Genomic DNA, 17,332 nt, shown 5'->3' on the forward strand with positions numbered 1-17,332 from the left:
CTTTTCAAAGATTTTCTCTCAGTCTATGACTTATCTTTTTATTCTCTTGACCCTGCTTTCTGTAGAAGTTTTTAATTTTAATGAAGTTCGGCTTATCTGTTATTTCTTTCATGGACTGTACCTTTGGTTTGTATCTAAAAAGTCATCATCATATCCAAGGTCATCTAGGTTTTCTTCTATGTTATCTTCTAGTCATTTTATACTTGTGTTTCATATTTAGATCTATAATCCATTGAGTTGGTTTTTGTGATAAGTATAAAGTCTGTGTCTAGATTCATTTTCTTGCACATGGATGTTCAGTTGTTCCAGCATCATTTGTTATAGACTGTTTTTGCTATACGCACTGTACTGTGCAATATATCCCAAAGGAAAAAACCTTATTAATTCTGTCTAATTGAGGCTTTGTACCCTCTAACCATCCTCTCCTCATTCTCCCACTGCCCACCACCCCAGACTCTAGTAACCACCATTCTACTCCCCACTCTATAAGTTCTGTTGTTTCAGATTCCACATATAAGTGAGGACATGCAGTATTTGTCTTCCTGTGTCTGGTTTATTTCACTTAACATAATATTCTCCAGCTTCATGTACATTGTTGCAAATGACAAAACTTCTTTTTAAGGCTGAGCAGTATTCCATTGTGTACATACACATTTTCTTTATCCATTCATCCGCTGATGGACGCAGGTTGATTCCATTAACTTTGCTATTGTGAAGGGTTGTTCCAAAGAACATGGAGTACATACATCTCTGATACATTAATTTTATTTTATGGCACGATCCTGGCTCATTGCAGCATCCCATAAATTTTGATAAGTTGTGTTTTCAGTTTCATTTAGTTCAAAATTATTTCTTAATTTATCTTGAAATTCCTTTTCTAATCCATGTTTAATCTCCATGTATTTTGAGACTTTCCAGTTATCTTTCCTTTGTTGGTTTCTAGTTAAATTCCACTGTGGTCTGAGAGCAGGCATTATATAATTTCTATTCTAAATTTGTTAAGGTGTGCTTTACGGACCATAATGTGGTCTATCTTGGTGAATGTTCCATGTGATCTTGAGAAGAATGTGTATTCTGCTCTTGTTGGATGAAGTAGTCTATAGATGTCAATTATATCAAGTTGATTGATGGTGTTGTTGAATTCAACTAGGTCTTTACCCATTTACTGCCTGCTGGATCTGTCCATTTCTGATAAAGGGGTATTGAAATCTCCAACTATGATAGTGGATGCATATATTTATGCTTGTAGTTCTATCAGTTTTTGCCTCACATAGTTTGATGCTTTGCTGCTAGGCACATGCATGTTATGTCTTCTTGGAGGACTGACCTCTTTATTATTATGTAATTACCTTTTTTATCCTGGATAACTTTCTTTGCTTTGAAAAGTTGGCGTTGTCTGAAATATAGCTACTCCTGTTTTCTTTTGATTAGTGTTAGCTTGGTATATTTTTCTCCATCCATTTACTTTTCATCTACATGTGTCTTTATATTTAAAGTGGGGTTCTTGTAAACAACATATAGTTGAGTCTTGTTTTTTGATCCACTCTAACAATCTTTTAATTAGTGCTTTTCTTTTTCTTTTCTTTCTTTTGTTTTTCTTTTTTTTTTTTGAGACAGGGTCTCACTCTGTCACAGCAGCCTTGACCTCCCAGGCTCAAGGAGATCCTCCTACTTCAGCCTTCTGAGTAGCTGGGGCTACAGGCACACACCACCATGCCTGGCTAATTTTTCAAATTTTTTGTAGAGATGGTCTCTCTCCCTACGTTGCGCAGGCTGGTCTCAAACTCCTGGGCCCAAGTGATCTTCCTGCCTCAGCCTCCCAAAGTGCTGAGATTACAGGTGTGAGCCATCACACCAGGCCTATTTGGTGCATTTAGACCACTGATGTTCAAAGTGATTACTGGTAGTTAAATTAATATCGACCATATTTGTCATTATTTTCTATTTTCATCTTCCACATATTTTCTGCCTTTGTGGTTTTAATTGAGCATTTTATGTGATTCCATTTTCTCTCCTTTCTTAGCATGTCAGTTATACTTAAAAAAAAAAAATTCTTCTAGTGGTTGCCCTAGAGTTTGCAATATCCATTTACAACTAGTCCCAGTCCACTTTTAAATAACATTATACCACTTTATAAGTAGTGTATCATACAAAAACAAAATAATCCTAAGTCTTCCCTCCTGCTCCTTGTGTTGCTGTCATTCATTTCACTTGTATGTAAGCATACATATAACATATAAACATACACAATCGAAAGCACTGTTGCTATTATTATTTTGAACAAACGTATCAGTTAGATCAATTAAGAATAAGAAAAATGAACATTTTAGTCTTTGTTTATTCCCTCTTTGATGCTCTTCTTTTCTTTATGGAGATCTGAGTTTCAAACTTCTATTATTTTCTTTCTGAGTTTCCTGGATCTGAAGTTTGATGTCTGACATTAATTTAAGAAATGTCTCTGTCATTATTGTTTAAAATATTTCTTGTTTCTTTCTCTCTTTCTTTTCCATCTAGTATTCCCCTTATGCATATGTTTCACCTTTTGTAGTTGTCCTGCAGTCCTTATTCTTTTTTTTTCTTTTCCCAGTCTTTTTCTTTGCTTTCCAGTTTTGGAGGTTTATGTTGAGATATTCTCAGGCTCAGAGACTCTTTCTTCAGCCATGTTCAATCTACTGATAAGCCCATCAAAGGCATTTTTATTTTACAGTGTTTTTACTCTCTAGCATTTCTCTTTGCTTTTTCCTTAGGATTTCCATCTCTCTTCTTACATTGTCCACCTATTCTTGAATGATGCCTTCTTTATCTGTTATAGCCATTAGTATATTAATCATAGTGGATTTAAATTCCTGATCTGATAATTCCAGAATCCCTACCTGTCTGGGTCTGAAGCTTGCTCTATTCTCCTCAGATTTTTTTTTTTTTTTTTGCCTTTTGGTATGCCTAGTAATTTTTTCTTGGTAGATGGACATGACGTACCAGGTAAAAGGAACTTTTGTAAATCAGCTTTTAACATTGTAGTAGTTAGGTGGGGGAAAGGGGAGGGGAGACATTCTATCATCCTATGATTAAGTCTCAGTCTTTTAGTAAGCATATGCCTCTGGTCTACAAACTTCTAAGTGTTTCCTCAGTATTCTTCTCCCCTCTTTGGTAGGACAGGATGGCTAGAGTTGTCTGGAGTTTAGTATTTCCCTTCTCTGATGCAGAAGGTTAGAGCTGACAAGAGTTAGGTATTTCCCTTCCCTTGGGTCAGGCTCTAATAATACCCTAGCAGGTTAGGATTTAGCTAACTAATTTCTCCTGGGGGCGGACCTTGTTAAGAAGACCACAGTGCTCTGGCATATTTCAAAATGGTTCATTTCACCCTCCCCCTGCCAGAAGCACATACGGATTTTTCTGCAATATTTACTTGGAGAATCTAATTGAGCTCATGTAGGTAAGTCTAACAAAATAGTGGTGTTTCCCCATGAGTGGGTCCCCCTGGAGTTTTAAACTTTCAGAGTTGTTCATACTGAACCTCCTATAATTCATCAGTTACAGCTCAGGTTTTTCTACCATGGCACTGCTTCCTGTGGGGGCTTCTGTTTGTGACTGCATGCTCTAGTAACTTGTGGCTCTCGGTATTTGCCAGTCTGTCTCTCTAGTCTTTTGGGGACAGTGGTTTTCCCTGTGTCCTCCCCTATCCTGGGTCCAATAAGAATTGATTTCTCAGTTTGCTTAGCTTTTTACTTGTTAGGGTTGGAGTGGCAACTTCTAAGCTCCCTACATGTGGAACTGGAAACCAGAAGTCCTAATAACATTTCTGTATATGTCTTTTGGTGCATGTATGCATGTATTTCTGTTGGCTGTATCACTTCCAAGTAGAAATACTGGGTCATATAGTAGGCATATATTCATCTTTAGCAGATAATTACAAAGAGTTTTCCCAAGTAGTTCTACCAATGCTCTTGCAACAGTGTACAAGGCGTACAAAGATTTCTATTTCTCCATATCCTTGTCAACACTTGTTACATTTTGTTTTTCTAATAGACATCCTAACAGGTGTTAGGTGATATATCATTGTGGTTTTGATCTGCATTTCTCTGATAATTAGTGATGTTGAGCACCTTTTCATATACCTGTTGGTCATTTGCATTTTTTTTGAAGAAATGTCTATTCAAGTCCTTTGCCCATTTTTAAATTGCTAAGACAGTAGAATAGATTTCAAGTGTTCTTACCACAACAAAAGATAAGCATGTAAGGTACTGCATAAGTTATTTAGCTTGATTTAGTCATTCCACAATATATGCTTATTTCCAAACATCATATTGTACCAATCTATATACTTTCTATTTGTCAAATAAAAATATATATTAAAAAATAAAATATAATTGAGGCTAATAACTAATCAAGTAAATGACTCAGCATAATATGTATGTTAATTAGCCATAATAAATGATTTATAATAAATGATCATAACAATTTAAGCAATAAATAATAATCGAATCAAATATGTATAATGGTAGTAAGTCACAAGTCCTATGACGGGGCAGATAAAATAATAAAAGAGGACTAGAAATTGCTGGGGGTGGTGGGATAGTTTTAAATAGGGTGTTTAGGAAAGGCTTTGATGAAAAGTGACATTTGTGCAAAGGCAGTTAGGGAGTGAGCTAAGAGATGCTTAGAAAAATAAATTTTGTGGGGAGAGGGAAGAGCATGTGCAGAGGCCATAGAAAGCTAATGTGGTGTGTTTGAGTAAAAGCCAGGTGGACAGGATTGCTGGAGCAGGGTACATGAAGAAGAGAGCAGTTCAAGTGTTTATTAAAATGTCCTCGGTGATTTAAAGAATATAAATGGTTAATTCAGTTAATACCAAACTAAAAGAAGAATGTACCACACAGATTCCAGACTGGTTATGTAACCCATAGTACATAAGGAACTTCAGTTTGATCAAATCAGCTGGCAGAAACAGGAAACAATCCATTACTTTTATAAACGATCCTTTACTGTGACCCATGTTAAGCAAAATTGCATGTAAGGGAAACTCTAAAAATATATAAGCAACCACAGGGTTATATTTGGTTGATCTATATCAATAACAAATTGAGAATTAAAATGCACTGTGAAATAATGGGAATGGACCAAAACAATAACGAAGTTCTAATATGTACACTGAATGCGTCATTGCCTTGTAAAAATATAAGAAGACCAAAGACCTTATCACAACTAATACTTAGTTGATGAGACTGGTTTTCCTCTCTTGCCTTTGGAGAACAACAATTACTACCTGCTGGGTGAAACTTTTCCTAGATATTGTAATGATAATTTCAGTGAAATTTATAGTCCAAATTTGGTAAGTCACAGTAATAAAAATTTTTCATTCTTCATATTGGTAAAAAAAAAAAAATCACCTAAGTCAAGGAAGTATGCCTAATATGATAACACAGCTATGTGGTGAAGGTTTCCAAATCTGTGTACATGACCAAACATTTTCTTATGTTACTATCTCATTAAAAAAAGAACTCCCATGTTAGCCAATTCATTCTATCCTAAGAAAACATTTTCACATATTTCACATTCTCTTCTGATATCTACCAGAATCAACTTTTGATAATGAAGTACAACCGTGTTTTCTTGAACAGTACAGGAAGGTAAATACGCACACTGGGACTTTTTATACTGGATACATTTGCAGGGTTTAGAGGAAAGTATTTTGATGCTTATTTTTCTTGAATTTATTATTATTGTTGTAATCATTTTTCTGAAAAGAAGCTAAGAAACAATTTGAGGTATGGCCACAAGGTAAGCAGTATGGTGCTGAGGTGTGGATTGCGTTCAATCTGTTTCATTAAATAGGCTTTAAAAAAACAGTCAATCTTAAAAATCCTTAAAAGACTTCACCTGTTTATATAGCTTATTACAGATGCATCCATTTTTCTGGGAGAGCAGCAATGATGCCTATGTGTTATGACTAAGTGAAGCTGCAACAAATAGTACTTCAACATCTTCAAAAGAACATTATCACTGCCACTCTGCCTATTCATTTATTAGTTTAACCCACCTGATGTAGTTATGGCAGGGTGCTTCCCCACTGTACAAGCAGAAAACAAAAAAAATTGTGCACAGTTTCTCTTTTTATATGACTGCAACATTTGTAAGGCATGTCTTAGCCAACATGCAATGTCAACCAGACAGCCTTCAAAGATAAACTTGCTAGTTGTCAAAACATAGGTCTAGAAGTAATCCTAGTTTAGTTTATCTCCTCTTCCCATAAGGCCATATGTTCCTCTCCTTAGGATCACACTGGAAACACAAGGCTAGTCAGCTTATTTACTAAGTATGCAGTTTATAAACTGCAAATGCCATTACATTTTAATCAAGAGCTTGCTTTTTGAGATTTTCTACTGTCTTAAAAACTTCGTATGTCAGAAAGATAAGAATATGCCTCGCAGGGAAGTACTTGGATTAACAGTAGTAGTGATAGCTTACTATTTTCTAGGTACTACACTTATGCACTTTATATATATTATTTCATTTAATACACACAAAAACCTTATGACATTCCCTTATTCCACTGAAGAGAAAACTGAGGTTCAGCCACAAAGTGACAGAGATATGAATTCAAGCAGGATGACTTCTGAATCCAAGCCATTAACCTTTATATATATTATATACTTACACACAAAATAAGTTATTTGTAATTGTTACTGTTTGGAGGCAATTTTCTTGTGGTTGAACCAATTACTACTGTTATTGTTAGATATGGGCTAATCTTTACAAGTGTCTCAAATCATTTAGCTCCAGAAATAATTAAACCCATATCCTAAGAAGTAAAGCATGAGATCTTTCAACTGATTACTGAAACAAAATTATGCCATTTTAGTATGTTTCAGTTAAGATGGTACTCAAGAAACTAACCACTTTTGCCATTTTCCATTCATGTGAATTATATTCAGACCTCCAGGGCAGAGATTTTTCTACACTTTAATTACCTGAATGTGAAAAAAAAGCCATTTCATACGTTTAATCTTCATGTCACGGTTGTTAATTATAAGGAATGTTTGCATATTTGCAGAGGTGTTTACATAACTTATAACTGCACAAACATCTGAAACTTAGCTTCAATATCTTCCTATAGCCCATTCTTCTCAAGCTTTTATCATTTTATATTCTCTGCACTTATTTTTATTTTGAATGCAAAATGCTGTTCTCCTCAGCTTGAAATCTCGTGGAAACCACTTCGTTTTGGGCTGCTCCGATTCAGAATCACTGAGAGCTCATTCAGAAAACAATGATGCTCACAGGCTCACTGCAAATTATTCTTTACCTGCTGCTCTACAGTACAACTATCTCTTAGGCACCTGTTATTTTGAATTAAACAGTGTTCTCCAGGTAGCCTCAGAATTCAGTGAATAGTGAATAGCAAACCTTAAGGTCTATAGCTACAAAATTCTCACATGACTACTATGGCCTTTGGCAGTATCAGGCCTTTCTCACGGTTCCTAGAGGTAAAGCTACACAGAATGTGATAGGATGGCTCTGCTGATCAAGAAACTGCTACTTGGCATAAACTTAGAGCTGGAGTGCTATGTACGGGTCAGGAAGCACACACACACCCCACCAATATGTTTGGCAATGGCACTGGGACTGTTCTAAGTTAAAAACCCCAATATTTAAAAGTGCAGGCCTAGCATGATTGGGAGGGGGAGCCATTCATTAGATCTACTGGTTGTTCATTGGTTTGTTCATTTGTTCATTCATGAAGATATACTGAGTACCTACAGTATGCCAGGTGCTGTGCTGAGTGCTGGAGACACAGGGGTGACAAGACAAAGTCCCTGCCTTCAGAGAACATAAAGTCTAGTGGGAGAGATATTTAGAGAGGTATCAGGACATGGGAAATGAAGAGTAAAATAGAAACATACAAAATGGGCACTCAAAATTTCTTCTCTATAAGGGTCCAGGAACCTTTGAAAAGCAGCTCAGAAAGAAATTTTCTTGACAAACACTGCAAAGTGCTGATGATAGAATACAGGGTTATTCAGCGAAACCAGTAAAAAAAATTATTCCCTATTTAACTTTGCTAAAAGATATTGTGAAACATGTATACTTCAGTTCCATACACTAAAATGCCATTTTTATACCAGTACTTAGATGAGGCAAAGGTATCCGTGACAGGGTTTCAGGCCAAGGATGAATAATACAATGCAAAGGCCCATAGCCAGAGGCATGTATAGGGCACACAGCAAAGCCCCAGCCACAAGGGACTTCTGCCACAGAAGCTGCCCCAGGACACTCCCAGCATCTAGGAAGTCAACTGGAAGGCAAAGAGTACAGCTTTCTTGTTCAATGTTATGTGGTAAGAAGCAAATCCATCAGTTAGGGCAGCTAAGACCCCATGAGATAGAGACTAAACCTTGGGAATATAAGCAGTTAACTCACACACAAAAGGTTAGGCCCAAATGGCTGAAGTGTGTAAGTCCCCATATCAGCTTTGATAATGGAACAGGTTAGGATCTGTCCTGCTTGGTTCAGGAAAGAAGACATATCTGATGTTTATTTCTTCCTCACAGGTCTCTGAAGGGGGTTTCCTCCTCCCATTTACTCCCAGAAAGAACAGGTTCATAAGGGTAGCATCCCTCCTGGTGGTACCATGGTATCTCCCAGACTCAGCAATAACCGAAATTTAGTTCCTGATTTTTACCTCTGCCTTACTAAACTTTTTTTTTTTTGAGACAAAGTCTCATTCTGTAGGCCAGACTGGAGTGCCGTGGTGCAATCTCGGCTCACTGCAACCACCGCCTCCTGGGTTCAGGCAATTCTTCCACCTCATCCTCCCTAGTAGCTGGGATTGCAGGCACCTGCCACCACACCCAGCTGATTTTTGTACTTCTAGGAGAGACGGGGTTTCACCACATAGGCTAGGCTGGTTTTGAACTCCTGACTTCAGGTGATCCACCCACCTCAACAACCTCCCAAAGTGTTGGGATTACAGGCGTGAGCCACTGAGCCCAGCCTGCCTTACTAAACTTCTGAGGTCTCAGCTTCTGCAGAGCTTAGAGAAAGGACAACTGACTCTGGGGAGACTCTTAACTTCCCTAATGGGACTGGATAGCATTGCTGATAGCCTTTGTCCATCAAAAGTACCCCCACGGTATCGGAAAATGCTCTATGATGAAACTGGGGATCATATACTCTGTGTTAGTCAGTAACCAAGAAATTCACCTAACTCAATGGCTCTAGACAGTTGTTCAATAAATACAGCTAATATTTCCAATTGATAGAACTAACTGATGCTTTTCAAATGCATACAGCAAAAGTTTGCATTAAGTAATTAAGCACATTTGTCACCATTAAATCAAAGACTAATTTTGTCATTCTACCAAAAAGACACATGCACTTATGTTCATTGTTGTGCTATTCACAATAACAAAGGCATGGAAACAACCCACATGCCCATCAGTGGTAGACTGGATAAAGAAAATATGGTACATATACTCCATGGACTACTACACAGCCATAAAAAAGAATGAAATCATGTCCTTTGCAGCAACATGGATGGAGCTGGAGGCCATTATCCTAAGTAAATTAATGCAGGAACAGAAAACCAAATGCCCATGTTCTCACTTGCAAAAGGAAGTTAAACACTGAGCACATATGGACATAAATATGGGAACAATAAACACTATGGACTACTTGAGGATGGGGCGATTGAAAAACTACCTATTGCAATGGTACTATGCTCACTACCTGGGTCACAGGATCTGTACTGCAAACCTCAGCATCATGCAATATTCCCATTTGACAAACCTGCACATGTATCCCCTGTATCTAAAATTAAGGTTGAAGTTTTTTTTAAAAGCAGTCTGATTTTGAAATAATTATATAATATTCTCGATTAAGTTCCACCTTTCTTTTTAAAGGTAAAAAGCATATCTTTTATTTTCAACATTGTAAAACCTTTATGTAAAGGTTTCCTGGAATGTAGTTTCCACTAGTAAAGTATAATTACTGCATGAAAGATGCGCATTCTGTTAGGGACAGTACCCTGTGACTGTTTCCAATTAGTCCTCCTACAGATCACCATAAAATATGTGGTTTCAGACTTTTATTGTAAGGTAAAAATGTTTCCTTCCTTCTTTTGAAAAATTACTACAAACCAATGAGGAGACTACGAAACAAACGTAACCTCTATCTTCAATGAATCTAGGAGATAGCTGTAACAACAAGCCACAATACACACATATGCTCTCCCTCAGTCTTAGAAGGGTAAATGCCCTGCAAACGCATTTATTCTATTTACACATTTTTAACTTATTCTAATAAGTTAAAAATATAATTTCCATTCATCCATTGATTTCAGGGGGAAAAACTTCCTTAATATAAAGAAACAACAGCTTGACAGATATTAGGTAAAGCCTCTAACATGAAAGACAGCACAACAAATATAGAAGAAACTCAGAGGAAAAGACAATGAAGAATCAGACGAAATTGTAATTTGCTTAGAGCTACGAGAAAATACTGTATCAATGATGAGTGGGATATAAAAGAAACACTCAGTAAACAAAGTGGTATTCTTTTTCTTTTTTAAATTTATTTAGTTTTATAGAGACAAGGTCTTGCTCTGTTGTCCAAGCTAGAGTGCAGTGGCATGATAATAGCTCACAGCAGCTTCAACCTCCTGGGCTCAAGTGATCCTCCTGTCTCAGCCTCCTAAGTAGCTGGAACTACAGGTGTGCGCCACCACACCAGGCTAATTTTTGTTTTTTTTTGTAGAGACAGGGTCTCACTATGTTGCCCAGGCTGGTCTTGAACTCCTGACTTCAAGAAATTCTTCCACTTTGGCTTCCCAAAGTGCCAGGATTACAGGGATGAGCCATTGTGCCTGGTCAAGACAGTAGTATTTTTTTTTTTAGAAAATTATACTTCAATTAAAAATATCAGTGAAAAAGATTGAGTGGAAAAAAATTCCACTGAAAGCATAGAGACAAGCAGGTGGAAAGAAAATCAGACACCCAATCCAGGAAAACTAATGTCCTATTAAATGAGGTCTAGAAAGGAAAGACAGGGAAGGAAGGAAGGGAACATGACAGAAATAATGCATGAAAGTTTCCCCCAAACTGAACAAGACAGATACACAGGTCTTAGTATTGAAATAGCCATCAAATGTCAACGGCAATGTACTCGTTTCCAGCAGCTGCTGTAACAAATTGCTATAAATGGGTGGCTTCGAATAACAAAAATTTACTCTCTGGCAGTTTTGGAGGCCAAATCAGTATCACTGGGCTGAAATAAAGATGCCCTGGCTGCCCTGTGTCAAGAAGCTCTAGGGGAGAATCCATTCCTTGCTTCTTCCAGCTTCTGATGGCTGCTGATATTCCTTGACTTACGGCCTCATCATGCCTAAAGAGTCTCACCTGGTAACTCAGAAATTCACCAAGTTGACAGTTACAGCTACATGATTTGAGCTTGCCTCACTCATTCTAAGCTGTATTCTTTGGAGAGAAAACAACAACAACAACAACAACAACAGCAACAACAAAAACTAGGCACCTTCAATGTGAAACTCATAAACACTCACATGCATTAGGTCAATCTGGTTCTCCACCTTAAACTCCAGTTTCATCATACAGTAACAGCCCATGTTTCCAGCGTAATATAACAATGTGAGAAGCTAATAAGTGCATGCCACTGTCTGCTTCTCTGTGACTATTATTTCTCTGAGACATGTATGAATTAATAAAAGCTCCAATTTTATATTTTCTTAAATAAAAGAAACATTTTCATCTTCACTTTGTTTTTATGTAACCAATGATTTAAAATGTGAAATCCAAACTTGTACTAGGTTGACTTGGCCTCTGTCTCCTTTTTCTAATTACAGTCAGATCCTGTATAATTGTTCAAATACAGGTGACTGGAATAATCTCCATGGAAATACAACTATCACTGGCTGACGGGATACATTTTCGAAAAGTACATATCTATATGTAGCTATCTGGATTTTACAATATACAAAATAAATTCAAGAAGTTAGCTTAATGGCAGGTTTTACTTCTTTATTTGTTGGTGGGTATAAGGGTGTGTTTAATGTTTCTTCTGGACCACAGGATATCAAAGAGTATGGGGAGGGCAAATGCAATGAAAGTTTCCCTGTCTTATTACTTCACACCTTAGTCACTTTGCTCCAGTCACACTGGCCTTGCTGTTTCTCAAACAGGCATACTCATGGCCTTAAAGCCTTTGTAATAACTATTCTGCTGTTTAGAACCCTTGTACCCTAGATAGCCATGTGGCTAACTCTACCTCCAGCAGGTCACTTCTATGACACCTAATAAACATCTTGCTTAAAATTGCAGTTACAACAGGAGCCAGACTTAAGTGGCTCCCAGTGGCCAAATATGGAATAATTTTATCACCAAAATCAATATAGTAATGAATCATATACCTTTAATAAATCCAAAATCAATAAGTCCATGCTGATAAATACATATATACATACAAATTAAACATACATAAGAAGAAAGGTTCTTGCTTATAAAAGAATACCAAGTTCTAATGGGTTTATGTGAAGAAAGTACTACAATTAGAAAATCTTGGTAAAGATTGGATCAGGCAAGGATAAATAATGGATGTTGAATCTAGGAGAAAATTTTGTTGAAGAGCAGGATATTGACATGAAAAAAAAGTGCCTCCCCACAGACTCTTTATTCATTGCTAAGAAAAAGTAAAGTATGCAGGCCGGGTGCAGTGGCTCACGCCTGTAATTCTAGCACTCTGAGAAGCTGAGGCAGGCAGATTGTCTGAGCTCAGGAGTTTGAAACCAGCCTGGGCAACACGGTGAAATCCGTCTCTACTAAAAAAATAAAAAATAATTAGCCGGGCACGGCAGCAAGTGCCTGTAATCCCAGCTACTCGGGAGGCTGAGGGAGGAGAACTGCTTGAACCCGGGAGGCAGAGTTTGCAGTGAGCCGAGATCGCGCTACTGCACTCCAGCCTGGGTGACAGAGCAAGACTCCAACTCCCCCCGCCACAAAAAAAAAAAAAAAAAAAAAAAAAGAAAAAGAAAAGTAAAGTATGCAGTGGAGAAATTCTGGATAACATCTCAATTAGGTGATTGAAATTAATATCACCAATGATGAGCAGCTGGATGTCACGTGCCTACAGGTGACCTACTCTGAGAAGGACATAGCATCACCTATGAGGCATTATTTTACAGCTAAGAATGCAAAACCTCAATCTAGTCAAAAGAAAACATGACACAAATACAAAATCAGGATAATCTCTTTTTTAAAAGGAATTATATTCTTCAAAATGTCAGTTTTAGGAAAAAACAAAGGAATACTCTTGAGATGTTTCATACTAAAGGAGAATAAAGAAACATGAAAATTCAAGGCAATACCTGATTCTCCAGACCATAGTGGGCGGCGGGGGGCGGGGGGATATGCTATCAAGGACATTAGTGGGCCAAATGACAAAATGGGAATATGCAAGGTAGATTAAAGTATTATATCAATATTACATTCACTGACATTGATAACCATACTGTGGTTGATTAAGAGAATATTCTTATTCTTAAGAACATCTTAAGGAGGTCTTTAGGGATAAGGGGCAATAATATATTTAATTTATCCTCAAACGGTTCAAGAAGAAATACTGTGTGTCTGTGTTTGTGTGTGTGTGTGTGCGCGCGCATGTGCGCGCATGTGTGTATGTGTAGGGGAGCAAATAAAGCAAATGAGGTAAAATATTAACAGGTAAATCTGATAAAAGTGCATCTCGTGTTGTTGCACTATTCTTAGTCTTACAACTCTTCTGTAAGTTTGAAATTATTTCCAAATAAAAAGTTTTAAAAATCACTTGCAGTCCACCACTGCCCTCTATCCCCCAGCCATGGTGCTTCCAATCCCTTTTATCTTGCTCCACTCTTTATATCAAGGCAGTATCACCTTTGAACATATTAATTTACTCATTTTTATGCTTATTGCCATCTCTCCTTAGTAAACTGTAAATTCTGCATAAGCAGAGTTTGTTTTTTGTTTCTTTTCCTATTTTGTTCACAGATGGATCCAAGACCATAACAGGTGCCAGTAACAGTGCACGGCACAGAGCAGACTTGATGAATGAAAGGCTGGCTGACAGGCAGCCAGTCCCCTGGAACACTTGCCTCATCCAATACCCTCAAGCAACTTCTCCACAACCCCATCATGGCCTGGAGGTTTATTCTGTGTAGAAATAGAAGAAAGAGGCTCCTGACCTGGACACACAGGGCATAGAAAAAGGCATGGGAAAAAGAACATCATAAAAACAATATAAGTGAAAGCCAAAACACGAAGTGTAAGACATTCTTACATGCAAACTCCAGCTCCTTGAGCTGTTTGCTTCAGGATGCTGTGTGTTAGATAAGTGGTTTGAAAATGTTTTTCTGAAGAGACTTAATGGCTCCAGAAAAAATATGTACACTGGATAATACCACACCAAAAAAGTTGGATACCTGTCCAATTACCTGTAGTACAGCTGACCAACTGACCAAACCCACTCCCATACAAAACCTCCTGATAGTTTTGGTGCCTCATTCTTTTTTTCTTTGTTTTTGAGACAGAGTCTCACTCTTTCACCCAGGCTAGAGTGTAGTGGTGCGATCTTGGCTCCCTGCAACCTCCTCTGCCTCCCGAGTTCAAGCAATTCTCCTGTCTCAGCCTCCCGAGTAGCTGGGACTACAAGTGTGCGCCACCATGCCCGGCTAATTTTTGTATTTTTAGTAGAGACGGGGTTTCACCATATTGGTCAGGCTGGTCTCGAACTCCTGACCTCAGGTGATCCACCCACCTCGGCCTTCCAAAGTGCTGGGATTACAACAGGTGATAGCCACCATGCCCAGCCTGGTGCCTCATTCTTAAATATGAGTGGATAATGAATAAGTACCAGACATTTAAGGAAAGCTTCGCTTAAAATAGACAGATCAGTATTTTTTTTAAAAGCATGAAGAAAGGAATTCAGAATGAATACAGGCAATGCAGGAGCCCAAAAACTCTAAAAATGTTTTCCTGAGAGACAGAGAAAGAGAGATGCATGAAGTAAAAATAAAAAGGATATTACAAAAAGGAAGAAAAGAACAAGAAATTCCTTACAAACTATTTGTGTAGATGCCAAAATCAAAAGTTTAATTAGATGAATTGGAAGATAAAGTAGGGAAAATATCCCATATTTCTCATTGCAAAAAACCAAAAATCGAAAGAAATGGATAATAGAAAAGAAAATAAATCAAGAAAATCTTTTCTGAAAGTATAACACACAAATAATGAGAAAACAAGTAGAGAAAAAAAAATACAAGAGTTTTCAGTGTGTAAGTATGCCAGTTTCTGGATTAAAAAGGATAAGTAGTCCAAAGAATATCATCATAAAATATAATACTGAGAATAAAGTGAATATTCTAAAACTTTCTAGAGGAAGAAAACAGTTCACAAAAATAATTAAAAATTTGAAATGACATACTTCTCAACAGCAGAGCTGGAAGAACTTAAAGCTCAGCACCAGCTGCTAATGGTGTTGATAGGAGGTGAAGATGGCAGGCTATCTTGTTGGAGAGCAATCTCCTTGCCAAGAACAATTAGAAAAGTTGGGAAAATTTTTTAAAGTCCCCTTGAAGGCATCAGAGGCAGAGGAGATTTGAAGGCTAAAATGCTAGGGAAAAAGGAACTTCAGAGAGGAGTGCTGAAGTAGCTTTCCTTTGTTATTTGCTGATTTGCAAGCAGTAGCTAAGAAGCCAAGAAGCTGAAGAGAGTTTCTGAAAAATCTTGTGAGCTTGAAGGAAAAACCTGGGAATTCTGTGCCCATAAAAGAGAAGGCACTCTAGGCTTTCAGTGGAAACTATTAAAGGACTATACCCTAGAAGTAACAATGAACTAGAAATAGGCCAGCCCCTCCAAAGATAGCTTTGATTCAGCCCAATTCCCAATGACATCAAAGTGACCTACCCTAAGAATAACTGCAAAAACAAAGGTAAATCCTCCCTGGAGGAAGATAAGATTCTAATATTGTTTTAATAATTTTTCACATATAATGTCAGGTATTCAGTTTAAAAAAATACTTACCAAGCTGTGATGGTCAATTTTACATGCCAGCTTGACTGGGCCACAGGGTGCCCAGATATTTGGTCAAATAATTTGGATGTGTGAGGGTGTTTCTGGCTGAGATTAACATTTGAATGGTACACTGAGTAAAGCATATTGCCCTCCCTAATGTGAGTGAGCCTCATCCAATCAGTTGAAGGTCTGACTAGAACCAAAAGGTTTAATAAAAGAGAATTCCTTCTGCCTGACCACCTTCAAGCTGGGACTTTTTTTTTTTTTTTTCTGTCTTCAGACTCAAAATGAAACATCAGCTCTTCCTGGGTCTTGAGCCTGCCAGCCTTTGGACTGGAATTAAACCATCAGAAATTCTGGCTCTCAGACCTTTGGACTGAAACTAGAATTACAGCATTGGCTTTCCTAGGTCTGCAGTTTGCTGACTACAGATCTTGGGATTTGTCAACCCCCATAAATATGTGAGCCAATTCCTTATAATAAAGCTCTTTCCATGTGCATACATCCCATCGGTTGTTTCTCTGGCAAACCTGGACTAATAAACAGGCATACGGATAGACAAGATAATATAACCAAAGCAAAGGAAAAAGCTGAAGTAGGAATGCAACCACATGAGACTTAGATGTTGGAATTATCAGACACAATCTTTATTTGTTTTCATGTCAAATATATGATCTCTGAACTTCTATAAAAGTAATGATAATTTAAGAAATTGTTGATGGTGCAAAGGAGAATAAAGTCAGATAGGGAGTTTAAAACAACTATAATATGATCAAGATATTAAATGACAAGATGGAGATTTGCAGGAATTAGTAATTATAACAATAAAATGGAAATTTTATAGGCAAAAGATAGAATAACTAAAATTGAGGATGTAACAGATGAGTTTAAAGGTGTTTATCAATAGCTCAAGTGAGGATTAGTGAAGTAGAATGTTAAGTCAGAAGAAATATCTAGAATGAGGCAGGGAGACAAACAAAACAGTTATTGTATGTAGATTATGCTCTAGTTAAAAGGAAAGCTGAAAATTCTAACAGGAAAAATCAAAGAAATACGCAATGCCTATAATATAGGGTAGAATATAGAAGAATTATGAGAAAAAGTGTTACCAAAGGAAGGACAGAGTAAAAATGACTGGGAAGAATCAGGACAGAGTCACACAGGAGCTCATGTTTGAGATGATTTTCCAGAAGAACAGGAGGCATCAGTTAGATGGTGTGGGACAAAGCAGAAAGCAAGTAGCTCAACAAAGGCACATAGATAGGAAAATATAT

The 17,332-nt window shown here is 37.4% G+C and overlaps 1 protein-coding gene across 5 annotated transcripts in view; it reads right to left on the reverse strand.

Annotated features, from left to right (window-relative positions):
• Nucleotides 1–17,332, reverse strand: part of LDAH (lipid droplet associated hydrolase) — a 132,027-nt gene that overhangs the window by 59,085 nt on the left and 55,610 nt on the right. The gene's annotated exons all lie outside the window — the stretch shown is intronic.

This window comes from Nomascus leucogenys, chromosome 19 (assembly GCF_006542625.1).
Source record: "Nomascus leucogenys isolate Asia chromosome 19, Asia_NLE_v1, whole genome shotgun sequence".
In the NCBI taxonomy this organism is placed as follows: domain Eukaryota; kingdom Metazoa; phylum Chordata; class Mammalia; order Primates; family Hylobatidae; genus Nomascus; species Nomascus leucogenys.